General features: G+C 45.4%; 8 non-coding genes and 1 pseudogene across 8 annotated transcripts; all 9 read right to left on the bottom strand.

The window, feature by feature from the left end:
* Positions 1 to 6,337: 6,337 nt before the first annotated feature.
* LOC135037039 (U1 spliceosomal RNA) lies at positions 6,338 to 6,501 on the bottom strand. Its single transcript, XR_010231653.1, has one exon. It is a non-coding gene; the product is annotated as a U1 spliceosomal RNA (small nuclear RNA).
* A 671-nt stretch (positions 6,502 to 7,172) lies between these two features.
* Positions 7,173 to 7,335, bottom strand: LOC135037048 (U1 spliceosomal RNA). The gene has a single exon (XR_010231660.1). It is a non-coding gene; the product is annotated as a U1 spliceosomal RNA (small nuclear RNA).
* A 152-nt stretch (positions 7,336 to 7,487) lies between these two features.
* LOC135037033 (U1 spliceosomal RNA) lies at positions 7,488 to 7,651 on the bottom strand. Its single transcript, XR_010231647.1, has one exon. It is a non-coding gene; the product is annotated as a U1 spliceosomal RNA (small nuclear RNA).
* A 692-nt stretch (positions 7,652 to 8,343) lies between these two features.
* LOC135037052 (U1 spliceosomal RNA) lies at positions 8,344 to 8,485 on the bottom strand (annotated as a pseudogene).
* A 152-nt stretch (positions 8,486 to 8,637) lies between these two features.
* LOC135037040 (U1 spliceosomal RNA) lies at positions 8,638 to 8,801 on the bottom strand. Its single transcript, XR_010231654.1, has one exon. It is a non-coding gene; the product is annotated as a U1 spliceosomal RNA (small nuclear RNA).
* Positions 8,802 to 9,472: 671 nt separating this feature from the next.
* On the bottom strand, positions 9,473 to 9,629 carry LOC135037046 (U1 spliceosomal RNA). Its single transcript, XR_010231658.1, has one exon. It is a non-coding gene; the product is annotated as a U1 spliceosomal RNA (small nuclear RNA).
* Positions 9,630 to 22,216: 12,587 nt separating this feature from the next.
* LOC135037038 (U1 spliceosomal RNA) lies at positions 22,217 to 22,380 on the bottom strand. Its single transcript, XR_010231652.1, has one exon. It is a non-coding gene; the product is annotated as a U1 spliceosomal RNA (small nuclear RNA).
* Positions 22,381 to 23,051: 671 nt separating this feature from the next.
* Positions 23,052 to 23,214, bottom strand: LOC135037044 (U1 spliceosomal RNA). Its single transcript, XR_010231657.1, has one exon. It is a non-coding gene; the product is annotated as a U1 spliceosomal RNA (small nuclear RNA).
* A 152-nt stretch (positions 23,215 to 23,366) lies between these two features.
* Positions 23,367 to 23,530, bottom strand: LOC135037037 (U1 spliceosomal RNA). Its single transcript, XR_010231651.1, has one exon. It is a non-coding gene; the product is annotated as a U1 spliceosomal RNA (small nuclear RNA).
* Positions 23,531 to 24,033: the final 503 nt, after the last annotated feature.

The following is a 24,033-nucleotide window of genomic DNA, read 5'->3' as shown; positions in this document are numbered from 1 at the left end:
TTGCATACTACAGCGCTCAGCTAGACACGGTAGCGCGATCCCTCCCCACATGCTTGCGAAGCGTTGCTGCAATAGCATTGCTAGTGACAAAAAGCGAAGACGTCGTGCTAGGCCACAACCTCACAATCCATACGCCACATGCAGTATCAGCCTTATTGAATTCTGCCCAAACCAGACACGTCTCATCAGCGAGATTTACAAGATGGGAATTGGCACTAATGGCCCCCGTAAACATCACCATAAGGAGATGCAGTGCATTAAATCCTGCAACGTATCTCCCAGGTGTGCCTGGTCAGGCACAAAGGGTGGAAGGTGAGAGTGATGGGGAAGGAGGATTTAATACAAAGGAAGATACACATGATTGTATGGAATATTTGACCCAAAATTTTACCGCAAGGCCTGACATCAGTGACAACCCACTGGAAGATGCAGAACTCACGTTCTACACGGACGGTAGTTGTCATAGACAGTCAGACTCGGGAGACTTGTGTACTGGATACGCAGTCGTAGATGACCAAGACACCATAGAAGCGGAACCGCTAGGCCCACCTCACTCAGCCCAGGTTGCTGAACTGGTCGCCCTAACCAGAGCATGTGAATTGGCTAAGGGTAAGTCAGCCAATATCTACACCGATTCTAGATACGCATTCGGGGTAGTCCATGATTTCGGAGCCCTATGGCGCCTCAGAAATTTCATGACGGCCGCTGGTACACCGGTAGCGCATGCAGCTCACATAAAAAGGCTTCTAACAGCGATACAGGAACCCGACAGAGTGGCTGTTATCAAATGTAAAGCACACACATATAGCCAAGACCCGGTATCACTTGGTAACAGCCGAGCAGACGAAGCTGCTAAGTTAGCAGCTGCTACCCCCATACAGACAGACACCACACAATTAATGGTATTTAATACCATTAACACACAGAAGTTGTGTGAAATGCAAAATTTGTGTTCCACACAGGAAAGGGCAGTCTGGAAGGCAAAGGGATGTGGCCAGGAGTCCTCAGGACTCTGGACGGATGGACATGGTAAACCAGTGGCCCCCAGAGCATATCTTCCATGTCTGGCTGAAGCAGCTCACGGGCTGACTCATCTAGGCAAGGAAGGAATGTGCAAATTGGTAAGAGCATACTGGTGCGCCCCAGGATTCTCCTCTCATGCGAGTAAAAGAGCAATGTCATGCCTTACCTGTTTGAGAAAGAATATTGGAAAGGCAATACCTACAGAACCATCCCATATCCCACCTGCCGGCGGCCCTTTCCAGGTAATACAAATTGACTTTATACAATTACCCCCTTGTCGGAATTTGAAACATGTACTTGTTTGTATAGATGTTTTCTCAAATTGGGTCGAAGCATTTCCAGCGACAACAAATACCGCTATGTTTACTGCTAAGAAAATTGTGCAGGAATTTGTATGTAGATATGGTATCCCTAGAATAATCGAAAGTGATAGGGGTACCCATTTTACAGGTGATGTCTTTCAAGGAATGTGTAAGTTGATGGGAATTGATAGCAAGCTGCACACTCCGTACCGTCCACAGGCGAGTGCGAAGGTCGAAAGAGTGAACAGCACTATTAAAAATAAATTGAGTAAAGTGATGGCAGAGACAGGATTGACATGGCCAGAAGCTTTACCCATTGTATTGTACAGTATCAGAACCACTCCCAGGTCCCCTCTTAATCTGTCTCCCTTTGAAATCTTGTTTGGTCGACAACCGCATGCCATGATTAACCCTCAGGATGATTTGAAATGTAACAATGAAGTAACTGTAAAGTACTTGATTAACATGAGTAAACAGTTGAGGAATCAAAATGATAATCTGAAGTTAGTGATTCCTGATTTACCAGATAGTAATTGTCATGACATTGAACCTGGGGATTATGTAATGATACGGAATTTTCTACGCTCAGGTTGCCTTATTGACAGATGGGAAGGACCATACCAGGTCTTATTGACTAGCACTACGGCATTGAAGGTTGCTGAGAGAGAGACTTGGGTCCATTCATCCCACTGCAAGAAGGTTGCTGATCCAGAGAAGTCCCGTGATAAGAAACAGACGGTAGAGGTTGTATCACTGGAGTGTCTGTTCCAGGAGGACTGAGGCGGCACCTGAGCCTTGAAGACCGAGAGCTGTTGTCGACTCCCCACTCCCTTTTATTATTTTCCTCCACTTCCCATCCCCTCTCCCTCAAATTTCTTTTTCCTCCTTCTCATTCTTCTCCATTTCCTCCTATAAGATGGACTTGCCCCAAGAGACTGTGATCCGGATTTTCCTGTTGACCATGATGTTGACCAGAGCAGTCTGTTCCGGCGAGAGTACCATGGAGGTCGATAGAGGTTCTGGAATGGGTTCTGATGATAAAGATGGAGGCGTAGTTTTCCAGGATCAACCTAACCAACAAGCAAAGGCGAGTATCAGAAAACGATCCGATAGCATTGACCATAGAAGAAATTGTGACGGATTGTTAGCTGAAGAAAACTGTATCTGTAGGCTCTGTAACAATGTCATTGAAGATGGGTGCATTAAGAAATGCCAATCCAGTTTTAATATCCATATGGACCGGCATCCATTGAGTGACTATCACTCCTTAGTGGGTAATGTGTTAAACAAAACAGATTGTTGGGTATGCTCTCAAGTACCTCAAGGTCATAGCAAATCAGGGCTAGTACCATTTCCTTTAACGATAGGGGAGGTACTTGAGTTAAATGGTGGGAGACCGGTGGACAGGAGGTTTAATATCTCCAGCCCTCCTAGTTTGAAGCTCCACCAATACCATGTGGATAGGTCCCTATTATGTTTCAACATCTCCAATCCCAGAAAGCCGGGAAATTGGGAAGTGTCATGGAGTAACCACACCATGACCTTTTCGCATAGAGCAGATAGAATGCCTACAGATACAGAGCTTGTACGCCACATAGCCAGTAGAGGAAAATCTTTCCGGTATAGGTACACCTTAGGAAATAGGATTACGAGAGTTGGAGAAGTATCACCAGGATACTGTGCACATATCGTACAACCTGATACGTGTATTAAGCAGATGGAAGAATTAGGGTTAGGAGATTTCACCTGGAAGGTGTGTAATATGGTTATGTCCTTCTCCGTCCCATATGTTCTCCCCGATGATGCATATTTCATATGCGGGAGAAAGGCGTACAAGTGGCTTGCCCCAAACTCTGAAGGATTGTGTTATATTGGAAAAGTATTGCCTGAAGTAATGACTGTAACACATGACAAAATGAAGGACATACATCGTGGTGCCCAAGCTCCTTATACTCACACCCACTACGAGCACGTTGTTAAAAGACACCTGATAGAGAAGACAGAGCATCCGGCCTCTGATCTGATAAGTGAATCCACCGGGATTCAATTCTTAATCGCGTTAGATTTCACCCGCACCGCTAGAGGAGTGCTAAATTATAAATACATATTGGCGCTCGCAAATTTGTTAGACAATATCACTGAAATGTATGATGACACATTTAGATATACGGGAAGGGAACTTCAAGCTTATAAAACAGAACTGGTGCAGCATAGAATGGTTCTTAATTACCTCACAGCAGTGACAGGCGGATATTGTGTTACATTGGCAACACAGTACGGCGTGAAGTGTTGCACGTATATCACGAATAGCACCGAGGATCCGGTCGAGGTCATAGACCAAAAGATGGACGATATTCTCCAATTGAAGTGGGAATTTCGCCGAAAACACAATCTCACTCTTGCTGCTGTAGGTAATGAGCTGACTGGTTGGGTGTCATGGTTGAACCCGCGAAATTGGTTCTCCGGTTTGGGAGACTGGGCTCAAGGAGTCATAATGGATGTTGGGAAGTTTCTCCTATGTATCTTAGGTGTTATCATAACCATTGGCTTGATATTTAGATGCGGTCAGGCTTTAATGAGGTGCAATCGTCGTACTAAGGTAATGAGTTTGAGGAGTGAGGAAACTGTAATTAACCTGGATTTGATTTATGACCCAATGATAGAAACAATGATGTGATGAAAATGCGATTTCTACGGTCCGTTTCTTTCACCTGTTTTTCTGGTTTTTCTCCAAGATAAAAAGACCCACTTGGACGAGGAAGTTGACGAGACGCTATACAGACAACGGATAGACCAAAGAAGAAGTTTTGACCACTTGAGATATGGACATTTGATGAACTTTGCCAGGGATCCCCAGTTTCCCTAGAATTCTTAAACTTACGCTAGCCCAACATTTTTTGTAAATCTAATGGCATTGACTAAGCTTTTTGCTCACCCCTAATGGGCAACACAGCGCAAAGAAGACGACTTTCAACTGATACCGAACAAAACTTCAACCGACAGATATACATTAACCTGACATAGAATACCACCGCATTTACCGTAATTATGTCTTTTCTTCATTTCTACAACCCTCAGGTAATGACACACATAGTATAGGGAATACAGGCACAGATATCAGCAATCACATATTCCCCCATTCATGTATCATCAACTAAAATGTGCTCCCCATTTTGTTCAAAATCCGAAAAGAGCTCGGTAAAGTTTGACAGCCCATCCACAGACCCGTACCACGGGATAAGAAGGAATTCAAATGTATACTTCGCAATACCTCGAAGCTTGATTTACAACACGTACGGCACGATGATACATGACCCCCCAAACACGGATTCATACACACATGCTTCTGCTATCTCACTAGGTCATACCCTCTTCACACCTACTCCTCTCTCCTCCCTTACCCAACCATGGAAATGAATTAACCCCTAACATATATTTTTCTCCTTTTGAAATGTTTTCAGGAAGTGGCAGTTATTATTGACTGCCAAAGGGTGGACTGTCAAAGTCAGAAAAATATCTCTATGCACACTACCATATTTGCACCTCACCCAGGTCCGTGCTGCGCATGCGTACGCTCTCCCGTACGTGCGCATACTCACAGTCGCGGGCACCCGCAGGCGCATGGTATGCGTATTTACGGTAGAGTTTATGTGGTTGTAGCGTGCGACTCAATCGTAACATATTTTCACTAATAATGTATTTTGTAGATCATGGTCCCTTTGATAGATTCTGAAAGTTTGGTTAATATAGAATGTTTATGAACAGAGGAATCCCTCTTTGTTTGATACGAAGGGTCAGACAGGAGTAATACAGTGGTGTTTAGTATCCATCGGAAGAATATTTAATTAGAAATATTCCGGTGTTGGTTTGAAGCAGATCAATCGCTCGTGCGAATAGTTATGGACATAAGAAGTTTATGAACATTTACTTTATTTGCACTTTATTACCCATGCGGCGGGATACCCAGTTTCCCTCCCACCTGAGCAGTTGGAAATAGTCACAGCCCACCTGTATGAATCAACCTATGACCTTTTGTTATAATGCGAAGCCGAATTCCTGTGTCCAATGAACAATGAGATTGTAGGGACCATTGAATTGTATTGTGTGTGGGGCATAAATAGGCAGGCCGACCGTATCCAGTTCTCTCTCTCTTCAACGGTTCTCATTGCTGATAATCGGGAGCTGGATATCGAGGCGCATGCGATCGTTCCCCTTGTGCGTAAGTTTTCTCCGTAATCATATTGTCTTACTGTGAGCCATCTCTCTCTCTCTCTATCTCTCTCTCTCTTCTCTTTCTCTCGTATTTTCCTTTAATTGTATTGTATTGTATTTCCTGTGTAGTTTATCTGGTTAGTTGGTTTATGTTATATTGTAGTGTATGCTTTGTACTGTGATTCTTTTTGCAAGTATAATAGTCATAATACATATAATAGGTTTCGGACCCTAAGCCCAGGTATCTGTGTATTCTTTATAGTGTTAAGTATTCTCTGAGCGCCGGTGACGCTCAAGCAGCTTTGTAGTTAATCAGGTTACACCAGGTTGCACTTACACTCTGTCTCTACACTAAGGTATACTGTGTATCTCATCGTTAAAGGTATAGAGATAAAGGTTTAAACGTTGTAAGCGTCTGCACCGCTGGTGATCTCCTCGTGGTCCCGAGCGTACGCTACGCTATAGCGAATCATTACGTTAGTCGGCAGCCAATAGCGTGCCTGCCTGTGATCACTGGGCCGTAAGCGAACGTGACGCTTGAGCGTCTCGACTACGGTTGAGCGATCGCTACACAACTTGCGTACCCTTACGGTACTTCTTACGTAGATAGCGTATAGTGTTCTTAGACCTCTTAAAGTGTTTTATATACGATAAATATTTAGCTTTATCAGGTCGCTGCTCGGGTACCCCCCTGTCAAGTGAAGGAGATCCAACTGAGGCAGCACAAGGGAACTCTCGAAAGAGGAACAAGGCTAGAGGAAGATCTGAGACAAAGAAATCTGATTTTTACCAGAGTTGACCAGAAGAAAGCACAAACACAGTTCCCCACTACCACAAATAATGCAGTTGAGTTTCCCACATTTGGGGAAATCACAGGGGTCAGCATACCCAGAATGCAATGAATGAACCTCACCCTGGGAGAACAATCTTCATGACCATGGTATCTCCTATGCAAAATAAGTATGATTTGGGATAGGGCTGGGGAGGGCCGCTGCTCAGGCACATCTCTGTCAAGTAAAGGAGATTCAACTGAGGCAGCACAAGGGAACTCTCATCTGGGGACAACAACTGCAGGGAGAACACATATTTTCAGATGAACATGGGAGGGCAGAAGGCTGCCTAATACTGAAGCACCCCCAAACAACAAACCAAATGCAATAACTAGTGCAAGCATTCCTGGGGGAAGGCCTGCAGCAGATGGATTTGCATATGGTGATGTCATCCAAGCAGTGGGTCAAAGTTGGCTTCAACCCTCGTCTGCATATGAAAAGAAAAAAGGGATGTGCAGGGCATGGCGGCCTTTTGCGGCGCTTGCATGACCCCTAATTCGCATTAAACACCTCCACCCTCCTTAGGTGTGGGGCTCATGTTGGCTATGCCCCAGCACCTGAAGCATTCAAGCTGATTTCTTGCAGCAGCTGGGCACTGTAACAGCTCCAGAGCTGCTCTGTAAGGCAAGTAAAAGGGTGTGGGCCCTGCAGCACTACCTGTAGTTCGCATTGTGCGTTGGAAGGCACAAAGTAAGCAGACGGGAGAGGTCAGGATAGTGCGCAAGGGCATAGAAGGGAGCGGCTCAAGAAAAGAGAAGTGGAAACAGACAGCAAACTAGGCTGGAGAAAGACCTGAGACAAAGAGATCTGAATTATATGAGAGCCGACCAGAGGAAACACAAATTATGCAGTCAAGTGTCCCACATTTGGGGAAATCGCAGGAGCAGCACACCCAGAGTGCAATGGGTGAGCCTTGCCCTGGGAGAAGCACCTTCCTGATCATAGTATCTCACCTGGCAGGTAAATAGGAGTTGGGCTAGAGCTGGGGAGGGTCGCTGCTCGTGCACCCCCCTGTCAAGTGAAGGAGATCCAACTGAGGCAGCACAAGGGAACTCTCGAAAGAAGAACAAGGCTAGAGGAAGATCTGAGACAAAGAAATCTGACTTTTACCAGAGCTGACCAGAGGAAAGCACAAACACAGTCCCCCACTACCACAAATAATGCAGTCGAGTTTCCCACATTTGGGGAAATCACAGGGGTCAGCATACCCAGAATGCAATGAATGAACCTCACCCTGGGAGAACAATCTTCATGACCATGGTATCTCCTATGCAAAATAAGTATGATTTGGGATAGGGCTGGGGAGGGCCGCTGCTCAGGCACATCTCTGTCAAGTAAAGGAGATTCAACTGAGGCAGCACAAGGGAACTCTCATCTGGGGACAACAACTGCAGGGAGAACACATATTTTCAGATGAACATGGGAGGGCAGAAGGCTGCCTAATACTGAAGCACCCCCAAACAACAAACCAAATGCAACAACTAGTGCAAGCATTCCTGGGGGAAGGCCTGCAGCAGATTGATTTGCATATGGTAATGCCATCCAAGCAGTGGGTCAAAGTTGGCTTCAACCCTCGTCTGCATATGAAAAGAGAAAAGGGGCGTGCAGGGCATGGCGGCCTTTTGCGGCGCTTGGATGACCCCTAGTTCGCATTAAACACCTCCACCCTCCTTCGGTGTGGGGCTCATGTTGGCTATGCCCCAGCCCCTGAAGCATTCAAGCTGATTTCTTGCAGCAGCTGGGCACTGTAACAGCTCCAGAGCTGCTCTGTAAGGCAAGTAAAAGGGTGTGGGCCCTGCAGCACTACCTGTAGTTCGCATTGTGCGTTGGAAGGCACAAAGTAAGCAGATGGGAGAAGTCAGGATAGTGCGCAAGGGCATAGAAGGGAGCGGCTCAAGAAAAGAGAAGTGGAAACAGACAGCAAACTAGGCTGAAGAGAGACCTGAGACAAAGAGATCTGAATTATATGAGAGCCGACCAGGGGAAACACAAATTATGCAGTCAAGTTTCCCACATTTGGGGAAATCAAAGGGGCAGCACACCCAGAGTGCAATGGGTGAGGCTTGCCCTGGGAGAAGCACCTACATGATCATCGTATCTCACCTGGCAGGTAAGTAGGAGTTGGGCTAGAGCTGGGGAGGGTCGCTGCTCGGGCACCCCCCTGTCAAGTGAAGGAGATCCAACTGAGGCAGCACAAGGGAACTCTCGAAAGAAGAACAAGGCTAGAGGAAGATCTGAGACAAAGAAATCTGACTTTTACCAGAGCTGACCAGAGGAAAGCACAAACACAGTCCCCCACTACCACAAATAATGCAGTCGAGTTTCCCACATTTGGGGAAATCACAGGGGTCATCATACCCAGAATGCAATGAATGAACCTCACCCTGGGAGAACAATCTTCATGACCATGATATCTCCTATGCAAAATAAGTATGATTTGGGATAGGGCTGGGGAGGGCCGCTGCTCAGGCACATCTCTGTCAAGTAAAGGAGATTCAACTGAGGCAGCACAAGGGAACTCTCATCTGGGGACAACAACTGCAGGGAGAACACATATTTTCAGATGAACATGGGAGGGCAGAAGGCTGCCTAATACTGAAGCACCCCCAAACAACAAACCAAATGCAACAACTAGTACAAGCATTCCTGGGGGAAGGCCTGCAGCAGATGGATTTGCATATGGTGATGTCATCCAAGCAGTGGGTCAAAGTTGGCTTCAACCCTCGTCTGCATATGAAAAGAGAAAAGGGGCGTGCAGGGCATGGCGGCCTTTTGCGGCGCTTGGATGACCCCTAGTTCGCATTAAACACCTCCACCCTACTTCGGTGTGGGGCTCATGTTGGCTATGCCCCAGCCCCTGAAGCATTCAAGCTGATTACTTGCAGCAGCTGGGCACTGTAATAGCTCCAGAGCTGCTCTGTAAGGCAAGTAAAAGGGTGTGGGCCCTGCAGCACTACCTGTAGTTCGCATTGTGCGTTGGAAGGCACAAAGTAAGCAGATGGGAGAAGTCAAGATAGTGCGCAAGGGCATAGAAGGGAGCGGCTCAAGAAAAGAGAAGTTGAAACAGACAGCAAACTAGGCTGGAGAGAGACCTGAGACAAAGAGATCTGACGAGAGCTGACCAGGGGAAACACAAATTATGCAGTCAAGTTTCCCACATTTGGGGAAATCACAGGGGCAGCACACCCAGAGTGCAATGGGTGAGCCTTGCCCTGGGAGAAGCACCTACATGATCATAGTATCTCACCTGGCAGGTAAGTAGGAGTTGGGCTAGAGCTGCGAAGGGTCTGTCAAAGTCAGAAAAATATCTCTATGCACACTACCATATTTGCACCTCACCCAGGTCCGTGCTGCGCATGCGTACGCTCTCCCGTACGTGCGCATACTCACAGTCGCGGGCACCCGCAGGCGCATGGTATGCGTATTTACGGTAGAGTTTATGTGGTTGTAGCGTGCGACTCAATCGTAACATATTTTCACTAATAATGTATTTTGTAGATCATGGTCCCTTTGATAGATTCTGAAAGTTTGGTTAATATAGAATGTTTATGAACAGAGGAATCCCTCTTTGTTTGATACGAAGGGTCAGACAGGAGTAATACAGTGGTGTTTAGTATCCATCGGAAGAATATTTAATTAGAAATATTCCGGTGTTGGTTTGAAGCAGATCAATCGCTCGTGCGAATAGTTATGGACATAAGAAGTTTATGAACATTTACTTTATTTGCACTTTATTACCCATGCGGCGGGAAACCCAGTTTCCCTCCCACCTGAGCAGTTGGAAATAGTCACAGCCCACCTGTATGAATCAACCTATGACCTTTTGTTATAATGCGAAGCCGAATTCCTGTGTCCAATGAACAATGAGATTGTAGGGACCATTGAATTGTATTGTGTGTGGGGCATAAATAGGCAGGCCGACCGTATCCAGTTCTCTCTCTCTTCAACGGTTCTCATTGCTGATAATCGGGAGCTGGATATCGAGGCGCATGCGATCGTTCCCCTAGTGCGTAAGTTTTCTCCGTAATCATATTGTCTTACTGTGAGCCATCTCTCTCTCTCTCTATCTCTCTCTCTCTACTCTTTCTCTCGTATTTTCCTTTAATTGTATTGTATTGTATTTCCTGTGTAGTTTATCTGGTTAGTTGGTTTATGTTATATTGTAGTGTATGCTTTGTACTGTGATTCTTTTTGCAAGTATAATAGTCATAATACATATAATAGGTTTCGGACCCTAAGCCCAGGTATCTGTGTATTCTTTATAGTGTTAAGTATTCTCTGAGCGCCGGTGACGCTCAAGCAGCTTTGTAGTTAATCAGGTTACACCAGGTTGCACTTACACTCTGTCTCTACACTAAGGTATACTGTGTATCTCATCGTTAAAGGTATAGAGATAAAGGTTTAAACGTTGTAAGCGTCTGCACCGCTGGTGATCTCCTCGTGGTCCCGAGCGTACGCTACGCTATAGCGAATCATTACGTTAGTCGGCAGCCAATAGCGTGCCTGCCTGTGATCACTGGGCCGTAAGCGAACGTGACGCTTGAGCGTCTCGACTACGGTTGAGCGATCGCTACACAACTTGCGTACCCTTACGGTACTTCTTACGTAGATAGCGTATAGTGTTCTTAGACCTCTTAAAGTGTTTTATATACGATAAATATTCAGCTTTATCAATTGGCGGCTCGCCCGTCCTTCACATATCTGCACTAGGTAGATCAGCAGACATTATCCCTCAGCAAAGGGCGGGAGGTTGTATCCCTCGTAGTGCTGACAGGATAAGCGTCTGCTTCACTTAGGTAAAGAGTGCTGAAGGAATCCGGGAACCGGAGGTAAGAACAAAACGCTAGTGTCTTTTAAAACTGTTTATTTTTCTGTCTTGCGTACACACGCACGCACACATATATATATCTGCATTTCTTTTTCTTTTTCATTTTCGTATATCACTCTCCTGTCTGCCAGTTTTTATAGTTGATAGAAGTGCTAAAAAGAGAGTTGCCGTTATTTCATAGTTTAAGAGTAAAGGTAATATAGTTAAAAGATAGACAAACACACAGTTTCGCCTGGGAGATAAGGCGAAGTAAGTGTGTTTGTGTGGTAGATGATCAAGGATCATCTACATTGATAAAAGTATAAATTGTGTTACGGTGGATCTTTGCTTTGCGTATACGTGTCTCTAACAAAGACTTGCGTACGCAATCCAAAGGCCGACGCACGCAGCGTACGTTACGCAACGGAGCGTCCGGTTACGCCCACGTAGCTCAAGTCACGATAAGTTGATTTTTAACGCAAAGCGATAAATAACGCGAGGCGAGAAATAACGCAAGTCTATTTTTGGGTGTCCGAAATTTAGTTAACAGATCCTGCTCCTAATTGGTAACACACCTGATCTGAAGAAAAATTTCTGCGCAGAAATAGAAATAGAAACAAAAGTGTACATGTGATGAGTGAGTGTTTTTACAATTTTTAAAGGTTGAACCACAAGAAAAGTCGAGTACTCGTGAGGTACATGCGTGTAAGTGACGTGCACGGTGGCTAGGGAGGCATCTCTGGTTAAATATACAATTTTGAGCATTAGAGTATAGCAGACCAGGAGGTCATACTGTAACAAGACCAGGAGGTCATAACAGACCAGGAGGTCCAGGTACAGCTGACAAGGAAGTCTGCTATACAGTTCACAGGCACAACACCGAAAAGGGTTGGTGCAACACCCATATAGGCCATATAAGCTCTGGCTGAAGGAATTCGCAGTCGTAAGTTTCGATTCCATTGGTCTTTCCGTACATAAGCTTAGTTGTTTGTGTACTGAACGACTGGACCGCACGTAAGTGTGTGCAGTAGTTAGTAATCTGACCTAATACCATTAGAGTAAAGGGGTCACAAACGCTATCTGTACACTCTAACGTGATTTGTGTAATTTTTTTATTTTAAGGGAAGTTCGCTGCTCACTCAGGAACTATCCAGCAACCAATAGTTACTGGAAAGAGTAAGTGTTCTTCGGATAACCCTCGCAGGTTCCAGTAAATAGAGGTTCAGGTCGCAGGGGCCCTAGGTCGAGTACGCCAGCACCATATCGGTGTGATCAGGTCGTATTGGTCGGCGTGGGCGAGTGAGTGGGGTACTCGGTAAACCGCCACCGTCAGCCTATTGTTGGCATTTGGTTTTGCGTAAAGGGTTGGCTAAATAAAGCAACACTTTCGAACTATGGGGGCCACTTGTTCAGGTAGGGGGCGATCAACCTCGGTTCGGGTTGATTCAGTGGTCCGGCCAATTGGGTCGGCCAGGTATATAATGTGTGAGAAATATGGAAGTCACACAGAAACTTTATGTGATGAATGGGAGAGAATGACTGTACATGACGGGGAGAAATTCCCAAGAGTAGGGAGCTTCAGCTCAGAAGTGTTACAAAATTTAAGGAGGAGGATATGTCTCATAAAATCAACAAAGAGACGAATCCAGCATTATGATTATTTACAGTTGTGGCAACAGGAAGGTGAGATACAGAGAGGTTTGGCTCAGGCGGCGGGATCTGGCTCTAACAGAAAACTGATTGCCACGGCCCCGCCGCCACCATACATATCAGGAGAGAAGTTGATTGCGGAGAAAGACGCACTAAGGTGTAACACAAAATCACTTAGTAACTGTGTAAATGTTAATGATAATGTTAACCCATTAACCCATGCAAGTATTAACCCGTGCAAGTTGTACCCTGTTTTGAACTTTCCTCAGGAGTGTGATCAAGAGGACGAATCGGCAACGATTTCAGCGCTCTCTCTAGCAGCCACCATAGCAGAGACCACAGTAGGCACAGCTCCACCCACGAGATTAGTAAAGGCCCCTAGCGGAGGGATAGGTGAGGTCGTATCAACTGGTAAGTACGGCACCATGCATTATGCTGAAACTATTTCACCACAGCCTGTAGAATCTACACAGAATGAGGTTGTTAGAATTACACCTGTTAGAGTAATAGCAGTGCCAAATGGGAAAACAGACGCATCAGGAGCCACTCCCATTAGGAACATTGCCATGTACACTCCATTTTCCCGAATGGAATTAAGGACCATAGTGTCTGAATTTCCTGACCCTAGAAAAGACTTAGTTGCCAGTCAAAAATACATCAGAGACTTAGGTAACACTGTAGAGCCCAACAATAAAGACTGGCAGATATTGCTGAGAGCATGTTTACCCTCAAATGTCGACGCAACTCAATTTTTAGCTGATTGCGGACTAGGTCATGATGTACCTCTTACAGATGTGTACAACCAAGATAATGTGAAAAGAATAAACTTGCAGTTAAAAGAGTATTTCCCAGCAGTAGCTAAATGGAATAAGATATTCTCCATTAAACAGAAGGAGTCAGAGACAGCTGCAGAGTATTTTCACAGAGCATTATTAGAAATGCCAAATACACAGGCATAGAGGACATTAAAACAGACACAAACCATCGGGAAGTAGCAGTATCGGTACTGATGGATGGTTTAAAAGAGTCATTGAAGACTAGGGTACAGACCACGCAACCATGTTGGCGAGGTCTGTCTGTGGCTACTTTGAGAGAGGCTGCTATTGATCACGACAGAAACATCACCAGACACAGGGAACAACAAGGTGACAAATTAATGTCAGTAAGTATACAGGCTCTGACCACAAGGCAGCCTTTGTTTGTATCACCAAATCCTGTGGGTAAGTCAAGTATGGTTACTTGTTATTCTTGTCACAAACAGGGACACATGGCACGAGATTGTAGAGTAAAGAATCCACGAAACTCATACCAAACCCCTAGACAACGACACGACACACGACATTGGGAGCAAGGTCCGCAGAAACGGAGTTATGAGCCACATACAGGGGAAACAAAAAGATATCCCCCAAACAGAGACTGGCATGCCTCTGGTAGTTCCCAACTATCTCCCTCACAAGTAGTTGCTGCCAGCGGGATTCAGGGAGGTCACCATACCCAATAGGGGTGTGGCCATACCTGTAATCTGCAGCCAGTAAAATTAATTGCCAATCTTGGAAGTGAACCCGAGATCGCAATTAATGTAGCTGGTAAAACTTTAAACTTTCTTGTAGACACAGGTCAGTGATAAATTCGACAGTGGGCATGAGAACCACTGGTAGGACAATTCCAGCCATGGGAGTAACAGGAGTAGTCCAGCACTACCCTGTTAGCAAACCAGCCGAGATTACAATAGGGCCTTTGCATACCAAGCATTCCTTTTTGCTGGCTGCATCGGCACCAACCAATCTCCTGGGAAGAGACTTACTGTGTAAAATGGGGTGCGTCATTTATTGTACTCCTGAAGGTGTATTCTTGGACATACCTGAGAAACACGCTCAGGAAGTGCGAGACATGTTAGACTCCCCATCAAAATTAATGTCACATACCATTATGACAAATAGGAATCCATCCCAAATAGAAGAGATGACATCTCAGATACCAGAGTCACTTTGGACAAAAGACGGACAAGACACTGGATTAATGGCAAACGTAGCTCCAGTAGTTGTACAAGTAAAAGATGGTAGGATAGCTCCAAAAATCCCACAGTACCCTCTGAAGCCAGAGGTGGAGTTAGGAGTTTACCCAGTAATAGAGCGCTTGCTACAACAGGGCATTCTGGTAAGAACGTCCAGCACTGCTAATAGTCCCATCTTCCCTGTGAAAAAGAGTGGGGGGAGGGGTTACAGACTAGTGCAGGATCTAAGGGGGATTAACAAAATAGTTGAGAGTCAGTTCCCCGTAGTGCCAAATCCAGCTGTCATCCTAATGCAAATCCCTCCCACTGCCAAATTTTTCACTGTTATTGACCTCTGCTCCGCTTTCTTTTCGGTACCTCTGCACCCTGACAGCCAATATTTGTTTGCATTCACATACAGAGGAGTCCAATACACGTGGACTCGATTACCCCAAGGTTTCATAGATAGTCCAAGTATATTTTCTCAGGCTTTGCATGATTGTTTACAGTCTTTGCAACCAGACAGTGGATCAGTATTGATACAGTATGTGGACGATTTATTACTGTGTTCAGATTCACTGGAAGCATCTCTGAAGGATACGAAACAGCTCCTGTTTCATCTTTCAGACACCGGACACAAGGTGTCCAAAGACAAGTTACAATTATGCCAAACTAAGGTAAAATATTTGGGACACTGTCTAACACAAGGACTGAGACACCTGACCGCTGATAGAATCCAAGCAATTAGAGACATGACTCTGCCACAAACCCAGCAACAGATCAGAACGTTTTTAGGAATGTGTGGGTATTGCCGTAATTGGATCCCAGGGTTTTCCATTTTGGCGTTACCTTTGCAGGAAATGGTCTCCTCAAACAAACCTGATAGGATTTCGCATACAGACGAGTCCGAAACAGCATTTGAGAGACTCAAACAGTGCCTAACGCAGGCACCAGCACTAGGTATGCCAGACTATGGGAAACCCTTTGAACTATACGGAACAGAAAGTGCTGGTTGCGCGGCAGGTGTACTAACCCAAAAACACGGTGATGCCAGTAGGCCAGTTGCATACTACAGCGCTCAGCTAGACACGGTAGCGCGATCCCTCCCCACATGCTTGCGAAGCGTTGCTGCAATAGCATTGCTAGTGACAAAAAGCGAAGACGTCGTGCTAGGCCACAACCTCACAATCCATACGCCACATGCAGTATCAGCCTTATTGAATTCTGCCCAAACCAGACACGTCTCATCAGCGAGATTTACAAGATGGGAATTGGCACTAATGGCCCCCGTAAACATCACCATAAGGAGATGCAGTGCATTAAATCCTGCAACGTATCTCCCAGGTGTGCCTGGTCAGGCACAAAGGGTGGAAGGTGAGAGTGATGGGGAAGGAGGATTTAATACAAAGGAAGATACACATGATTGTATGGAATATTTGACCCAAAATTTTACCGCAAGGCCTGACATCAGTGACAACCCACTGGAAGATGCAGAACTCACGTTCTACACGGACGGTAGTTGTCATAGACAGTCAGACTCGGGAGACTTGTGTACTGGATACGCAGTCGTAGATGACCAAGACACCATAGAAGCGGAACCGCTAGGCCCACCTCACTCAGCCCAGGTTGCTGAACTGGTCGCCCTAACCAGAGCATGTGAATTGGCTAAGGGTAAGTCAGCCAATATCTACACCGATTCTAGATACGCATTCGGGGTAGTCCATGATTTCGGAGCCCTATGGCGCCTCAGAAATTTCATGACGGCCGCTGGTACACCGGTAGCGCATGCAGCTCACATAAAAAGGCTTCTAACAGCGATACAGGAACCCGACAGAGTGGCTGTTATCAAATGTAAAGCACACACATATAGCCAAGACCCGGTATCACTTGGTAACAGCCGAGCAGACGAAGCTGCTAAGTTAGCAGCTGCTACCCCCATACAGACAGACACCACACAATTAATGGTATTTAATACCATTAACACACAGAAGTTGTGTGAAATGCAAAATTTGTGTTCCACACAGGAAAGGGCAGTCTGGAAGGCAAAGGGATGTGGCCAGGAGTCCTCAGGACTCTGGACGGATGGACATGGTAAACCAGTGGCCCCCAGAGCATATCTTCCATGTCTGGCTGAAGCAGCTCACGGGCTGACTCATCTAGGCAAGGAAGGAATGTGCAAATTGGTAAGAGCATACTGGTGCGCCCCAGGATTCTCCTCTCATGCGAGTAAAAGAGCAATGTCATGCCTTACCTGTTTGAGAAAGAATATTGGAAAGGCAATACCTACAGAACCATCCCATATCCCACCTGCCGGCGGCCCTTTCCAGGTAATACAAATTGACTTTATACAATTACCCCCTTGTCGGAATTTGAAATATGTACTTGTTTGTATAGATGTTTTCTCAAATTGGGTCGAAGCATTTCCAGCGACAACAAATACCGCTATGTTTACTGCTAAGAAAATTGTGCAGGAATTTGTATGTAGATATGGTATCCCTAGAATAATCGAAAGTGATAGGGGTACCCATTTTACAGGTGATGTCTTTCAAGGAATGTGTAAGTTGATGGGAATTGATAGCAAGCTGCACACTCCGTACCGTCCACAGGCGAGTGCGAAGGTCGAAAGAGTGAACAGCACTATTAAAAATAAATTGAGTAAAGTGATGGCAGAGACAGGATTGACATGGCCAGAAGCTTTACCCATTGTATTGTACAGTATCAGAACCACTCCCAGGTCCTCTCTTAATCTGTCTCCCTTTGAAATCTTGTTTGGTCGACAACCGCATGCCATGATTAACCCTCAGGATGATTTGAAATGTAACAATGAAGTAACTGTAAAGTACTTGATTAACATGAGTAAACAGTTGAGGAATCAAAATGATAATCTGAAGTTAGTGATTCCTGATTTACCAGATAGTAATTGTCATGACATTGAACCTGGGGATTATGTAATGATACGGAATTTTCTACGCTCAGGTTGCCTTATTGACAGATGGGAAGGACCATACCAGGTCTTATTGACTAGCACTACGGCATTGAAGGTTGCTGAGAGAGAGACTTGGGTCCATTCATCCCACTGCAAGAAGGTTGCTGATCCAGAGAAGTCCCGTGATAAGAAACAGACGGTAGAGGTTGTATCACTGGAGTGTCTGTTCCAGGAGGACTGAGGCGGCACCTGAGCCTTGAAGACCGAGAGCTGTTGTCGACTCCCCACTCCCTTTTATTATTTTCCTCCACTTCCCATCCCCTCTCCCTCAAATTTCTTTTTCCTCCTTCTCATTCTTCTCCATTTCCTCCTATAAGATGGACTTGCCCCAAGAGACTGTGATCCGGATTTTCCTGTTGACCATGATGTTGACCAGAGCAGTCTGTTCCGGCGAGAGTACCATGGAGGTCGATAGAGGTTCTGGAATGGGTTCTGATGATAAAGATGGAGGCGTAGTTTTCCAGGATCAACCTAACCAACAAGCAAAGGCGAGTATCAGAAAACGATCCGATAGCATTGACCATAGAAGAAATTGTGACGGATTGTTAGCTGAAGAAAACTGTATCTGTAGGCTCTGTAACAATGTCATTGAAGATGGGTGCATTAAGAAATGCCAATCCAGTTTTAATATCCATATGGACCGGCATCCATTGAGTGACTATCACTCCTTAGTGGGTAATGTGTTAAACAAAACAGATTGTTGGGTATGCTCTCAAGTACCTCAAGGTCATAGCAAATCAGGGCTAGTACCATTTCCTTTAACGATAGGGGAGGTACTTGAGTTAAATGGTGGGAGACCGGTGGACAGGAGGTTTAATATCTCCAGCCCTCCTAGTTTGAAGCTCCACCAATACCATGTGGATAGGTCCCTATTATGTTTCAACATCTCCAATCCCAGAAAGCCGGGAAATTGGGAAGTGTCATGGAGTAACCACACCATGACCTTTTCGCATAGAGCAGATAGAATGCCTACAGATACAGAGCTTGTACGCCACATAGCCAGTAGAGGAAAATCTTTCCGGTATAGGTACACCTTAGGAAATAGGATTACGAGAGTTGGAGAAGTATCACCAGGATACTGTGCACATATCGTACAACCTGATACGTGTATTAAGCAGATGGAAGAATTAGGGTTAGGAGATTTCACCTGGAAGGTGTGTAATATGGTTATGTCCTTCTCCGTCCCATATGTTCTCCCCGATGATGCATATTTCATATGCGGGAGAAAGGCGTACAAGTGGCTTGCCCCAAACTCTGAAGGATTGTGTTATATTGGAAAAGTATTGCCTGAAGTAATGACTGTAACACATGACAAAATGAAGGACATACATCGTGGTGCCCAAGCTCCTTATACTCACACCCACTACGAGCACGTTGTTAAAAGACACCTGATAGAGAAGACAGAGCATCCGGCCTCTGATCTGATAAGTGAATCCACCGGGATTCAATTCTTAATCGCGTTAGATTTCACCCGCACCGCTAGAGGAGTGCTAAATTATAAATACATATTGGCGCTCGCAAATTTGTTAGACAATATCACTGAAATGTATGATGACACATTTAGATATACGGGAAGGGAACTTCAAGCTTATAAAACAGAACTGGTGCAGCATAGAATGGTTCTTAATTACCTCACAGCAGTGACAGGCGGATATTGTGTTACATTGGCAACACAGTACGGCGTGAAGTGTTGCACGTATATCACGAATAGCACCGAGGATCCGGTCGAGGTCATAGACCAAAAGATGGACGATATTCTCCAATTGAAGTGGGAATTTCGCCGAAAACACAATCTCACTCTTGCTGCTGTAGGTAATGAGCTGACTGGTTGGGTGTCATGGTTGAACCCGCGAAATTGGTTCTCCGGTTTGGGAGACTGGGCTCAAGGAGTCATAATGGATGTTGGGAAGTTTCTCCTATGTATCTTAGGTGTTATCATAACCATTGGCTTGATATTTAGATGCGGTCAGGCTTTAATGAGGTGCAATCGTCGTACTAAGGTAATGAGTTTGAGGAGTGAGGAAACTGTAATTAACCTGGATTTGATTTATGACCCAATGATAGAAACAATGATGTGATGAAAATGCGATTTCTACGGTCCGTTTCTTTCACCTGTTTTTCTGGTTTTTCTCCAAGATAAAAAGACCCACTTGGACGAGGAAGTTGACGAGACGCTATACAGACAACGGATAGACCAAAGAAGAAGTTTTGACCACTTGAGATATGGACATTTGATGAACTTTGCCAGGGATCCCCAGTTTCCCTAGAATTCTTAAACTTACGCTAGCCCAACATTTTTTGTAAATCTAATGGCATTGACTAAGCTTTTTGCTCACCCCTAATGGGCAACACAGCGCAAAGAAGACGACTTTCAACTGATACCGAACAAAACTTCAACCGACAGATATACATTAACCTGACATAGAATACCACCGCATTTACCGTAATTATGTCTTTTCTTCATTTCTACAACCCTCAGGTAATGACACACATAGTATAGGGAATACAGGCACAGATATCAGCAATCACATATTCCCCCATTCATGTATCATCAACTAAAATGTGCTCCCCATTTTGTTCAAAATCCGAAAAGAGCTCGGTAAAGTTTGACAGCCCATCCACAGACCCGTACCACGGGATAAGAAGGAATTCAAATGTATACTTCGCAATACCTCGAAGCTTGATTTACAACACGTACGGCACGATGATACATGACCCCCCAAACACGGATTCATACACACATGCTTCTGCTATCTCACTAGGTCATACCCTCTTCACACCTACTCCTCTCTCCTCCCTTACCCAACCATGGAAATGAATTAACCCCTAACATATATTTTTCTCCTTTTGAAATGTTTTCAGGAAGTGGCAGTTATTATTGACTGCCAAAGGGTGGACTGTCAAAGTCAGAAAAATATCTCTATGCACACTACCATATTTGCACCTCACCCAGGTCCGTGCTGCGCATGCGTACGCTCTCCCGTACGTGCGCATACTCACAGTCGCGGGCACCCGCAGGCGCATGGTATGCGTATTTACGGTAGAGTTTATGTGGTTGTAGCGTGCGACTCAATCGTAACATATTTTCACTAATAATGTATTTTGTAGATCATGGTCCCTTTGATAGATTCTGAAAGTTTGGTTAATATAGAATGTTTATGAACAGAGGAATCCCTCTTTGTTTGATACGAAGGGTCAGACAGGAGTAATACAGTGGTGTTTAGTATCCATCGGAAGAATATTTAATTAGAAATATTCCGGTGTTGGTTTGAAGCAGATCAATCGCTCGTGCGAATAGTTATGGACATAAGAAGTTTATGAACATTTACTTTATTTGCACTTTATTACCCATGCGGCGGGATACCCAGTTTCCCTCCCACCTGAGCAGTTGGAAATAGTCACAGCCCACCTGTATGAATCAACCTATGACCTTTTGTTATAATGCGAAGCCGAATTCCTGTGTCCAATGAACAATGAGATTGTAGGGACCATTGAATTGTATTGTGTGTGGGGCATAAATAGGCAGGCCGACCGTATCCAGTTCTCTCTCTCTTCAACGGTTCTCATTGCTGATAATCGGGAGCTGGATATCGAGGCGCATGCGATCGTTCCCCTTGTGCGTAAGTTTTCTCCGTAATCATATTGTCTTACTGTGAGCCATCTCTCTCTCTCTCTATCTCTCTCTCTCTTCTCTTTCTCTCGTATTTTCCTTTAATTGTATTGTATTGTATTTCCTGTGTAGTTTATCTGGTTAGTTGGTTTATGTTATATTGTAGTGTATGCTTTGTACTGTGATTCTTTTTGCAAGTATAATAGTCATAATACATATAATAGGTTTCGGACCCTAAGCCCAGGTATCTGTGTATTCTTTATAGTGTTAAGTATTCTCTGAGCGCCGGTGACGCTCAAGCAGCTTTGTAGTTAATCAGGTTACACCAGGTTGCACTTACACTCTGTCTCTACACTAAGGTATACTGTGTATCTCATCGTTAAAGGTATAGAGATAAAGGTTTAAACGTTGTAAGCGTCTGCACCGCTGGTGATCTCCTCGTGGTCCCGAGCGTACGCTACGCTATAGCGAATCATTACGTTAGTCGGCAGCCAATAGCGTGCCTGCCTGTGATCACTGGGCCGTAAGCGAACGTGACGCTTGAGCGTCTCGACTACGGTTGAGCGATCGCTACACAACTTGCGTACCCTTACGGTACTTCTTACGTAGATAGCGTATAGTGTTCTTAGACCTCTTAAAGTGTTTTATATACGATAAATATTTAGCTTTATCAGGTCGCTGCTCGGGTACCCCCCTGTCAAGTGAAGGAGATCCAACTGAGGCAGCACAAGGGAACTCTCGAAAGAGGAACAAGGCTAGAGGAAGATCTGAGACAAAGAAATCTGATTTTTACCAGAGTTGACCAGAAGAAAGCACAAACACAGTTCCCCACTACCACAAATAATGCAGTTGAGTTTCCCACATTTGGGGAAATCACAGGGGTCAGCATACCCAGAATGCAATGAATGAACCTCACCCTGGGAGAACAATCTTCATGACCATGGTATCTCCTATGCAAAATAAGTATGATTTGGGATAGGGCTGGGGAGGGCCGCTGCTCAGGCACATCTCTGTCAAGTAAAGGAGATTCAACTGAGGCAGCACAAGGGAACTCTCATCTGGGGACAACAACTGCAGGGAGAACACATATTTTCAGATGAACATGGGAGGGCAGAAGGCTGCCTAATACTGAAGCACCCCCAAACAACAAACCAAATGCAATAACTAGTGCAAGCATTCCTGGGGGAAGGCCTGCAGCAGATGGATTTGCATATGGTGATGTCATCCAAGCAGTGGGTCAAAGTTGGCTTCAACCCTCGTCTGCATATGAAAAGAAAAAAGGGATGTGCAGGGCATGGCGGCCTTTTGCGGCGCTTGCATGACCCCTAATTCGCATTAAACACCTCCACCCTCCTTAGGTGTGGGGCTCATGTTGGCTATGCCCCAGCCCCTGAAGCATTCAAGCTGATTTCTTGCAGCAGCTGGGCACTGTAACAGCTCCAGAGCTGCTCTGTAAGGCAAGTAAAAGGGTGTGGGCCCTGCAGCACTACCTGTAGTTCGCATTGTGCGTTGGAAGGCACAAAGTAAGCAGACGGGAGAAGTCAGGATAGTGCGCAAGGGCATAGAAGGGAGCGGCTCAAGAAAAGAGAAGTGGAAACAGACAGCAAACTAGGCTGGAGAGAGACCTGAGACAAAGAGATCTGAATTATACGAGAGCCGACCAGAGGAAACACAAATTATGCAGTCAAGTGTCCCACATTTGGGGAAATCGCAGGAGCAGCACACCCAGAGTGCAATGGGTGAGCTTTGCCCTGGGAGAAGCACCTTCCTGATCATAGTATCTCACCTGGCAGGTAAGTAGGAGTTGGGCTAGAGCTGGGGAGGGTCGCTGCTCGGGCACCCCCCTGTCAAGTGAAGGAGATCCAACTGAGGCAGCACAAGGGAACTCTCGAAAGAAGAACAAGGCTAGAGGAAGATCTGAGACAAAGAAATCTGACTTTTACCAGAGTTGACCAGAAGAAAGCACAAACACAGTCCCCCACTACCACAAATAATGCAGTCGAGTTTCCCACATTTGGGGAAATCACAGGGGTCAGCATACCCAGAATGCAATGAATGAACCTCACCCTGGGAGAACAATCTTCATGACCATGGTATCTCCTATGCAAAATAAGTATGATTTGGGATAGGGCTGGGGAGGGCCGCTGCTCAGGCACATCTCTGTCAAGTAAAGGAGATTCAACTGAGGCAGCACAAGGGAACTCTCATCTGGGGACAACAACTGCAGGGAGAACACATATTTTCAGATGAACATGGGAGGGCAGAAGGCTGCCTAATACTGAAGCACCCCCAAACAACAAACCAAATGCAACAACTAGTGCAAGCATTCCTGGGGGAAGGCCTGCAGCAGATGGATTTGCATATGGTGATGTCATCCAAGCAGTGGGTCAAAGTTGGCTTCAACCCTCGTCTGCATATGAAAAGAAAAAAGGGATGTGCAGGGCATGGCGTCCTTTTGTGGCGCTTGGATGAACCCTCCTTCGGTGTGGGGCTCATGTTGGCTATGCCCCAGCCCCTGAAGCATTCAAGATGATTTCTTGCAGCAGCTGGGCACTGTAACAGCTCCAGAGTTGCTCTGTAAAGCATGTAAAAGGGTGTGGGCCCTGCAGCACTACCTGTA

The sequence above is a fragment of the Pseudophryne corroboree genome, unplaced genomic scaffold (assembly GCF_028390025.1).
Source record: "Pseudophryne corroboree isolate aPseCor3 unplaced genomic scaffold, aPseCor3.hap2 scaffold_664, whole genome shotgun sequence".
NCBI lineage: Eukaryota > Metazoa > Chordata > Amphibia > Anura > Myobatrachidae > Pseudophryne > Pseudophryne corroboree.
This window is presented reverse-complemented; position numbering and strand designations above follow the sequence as displayed.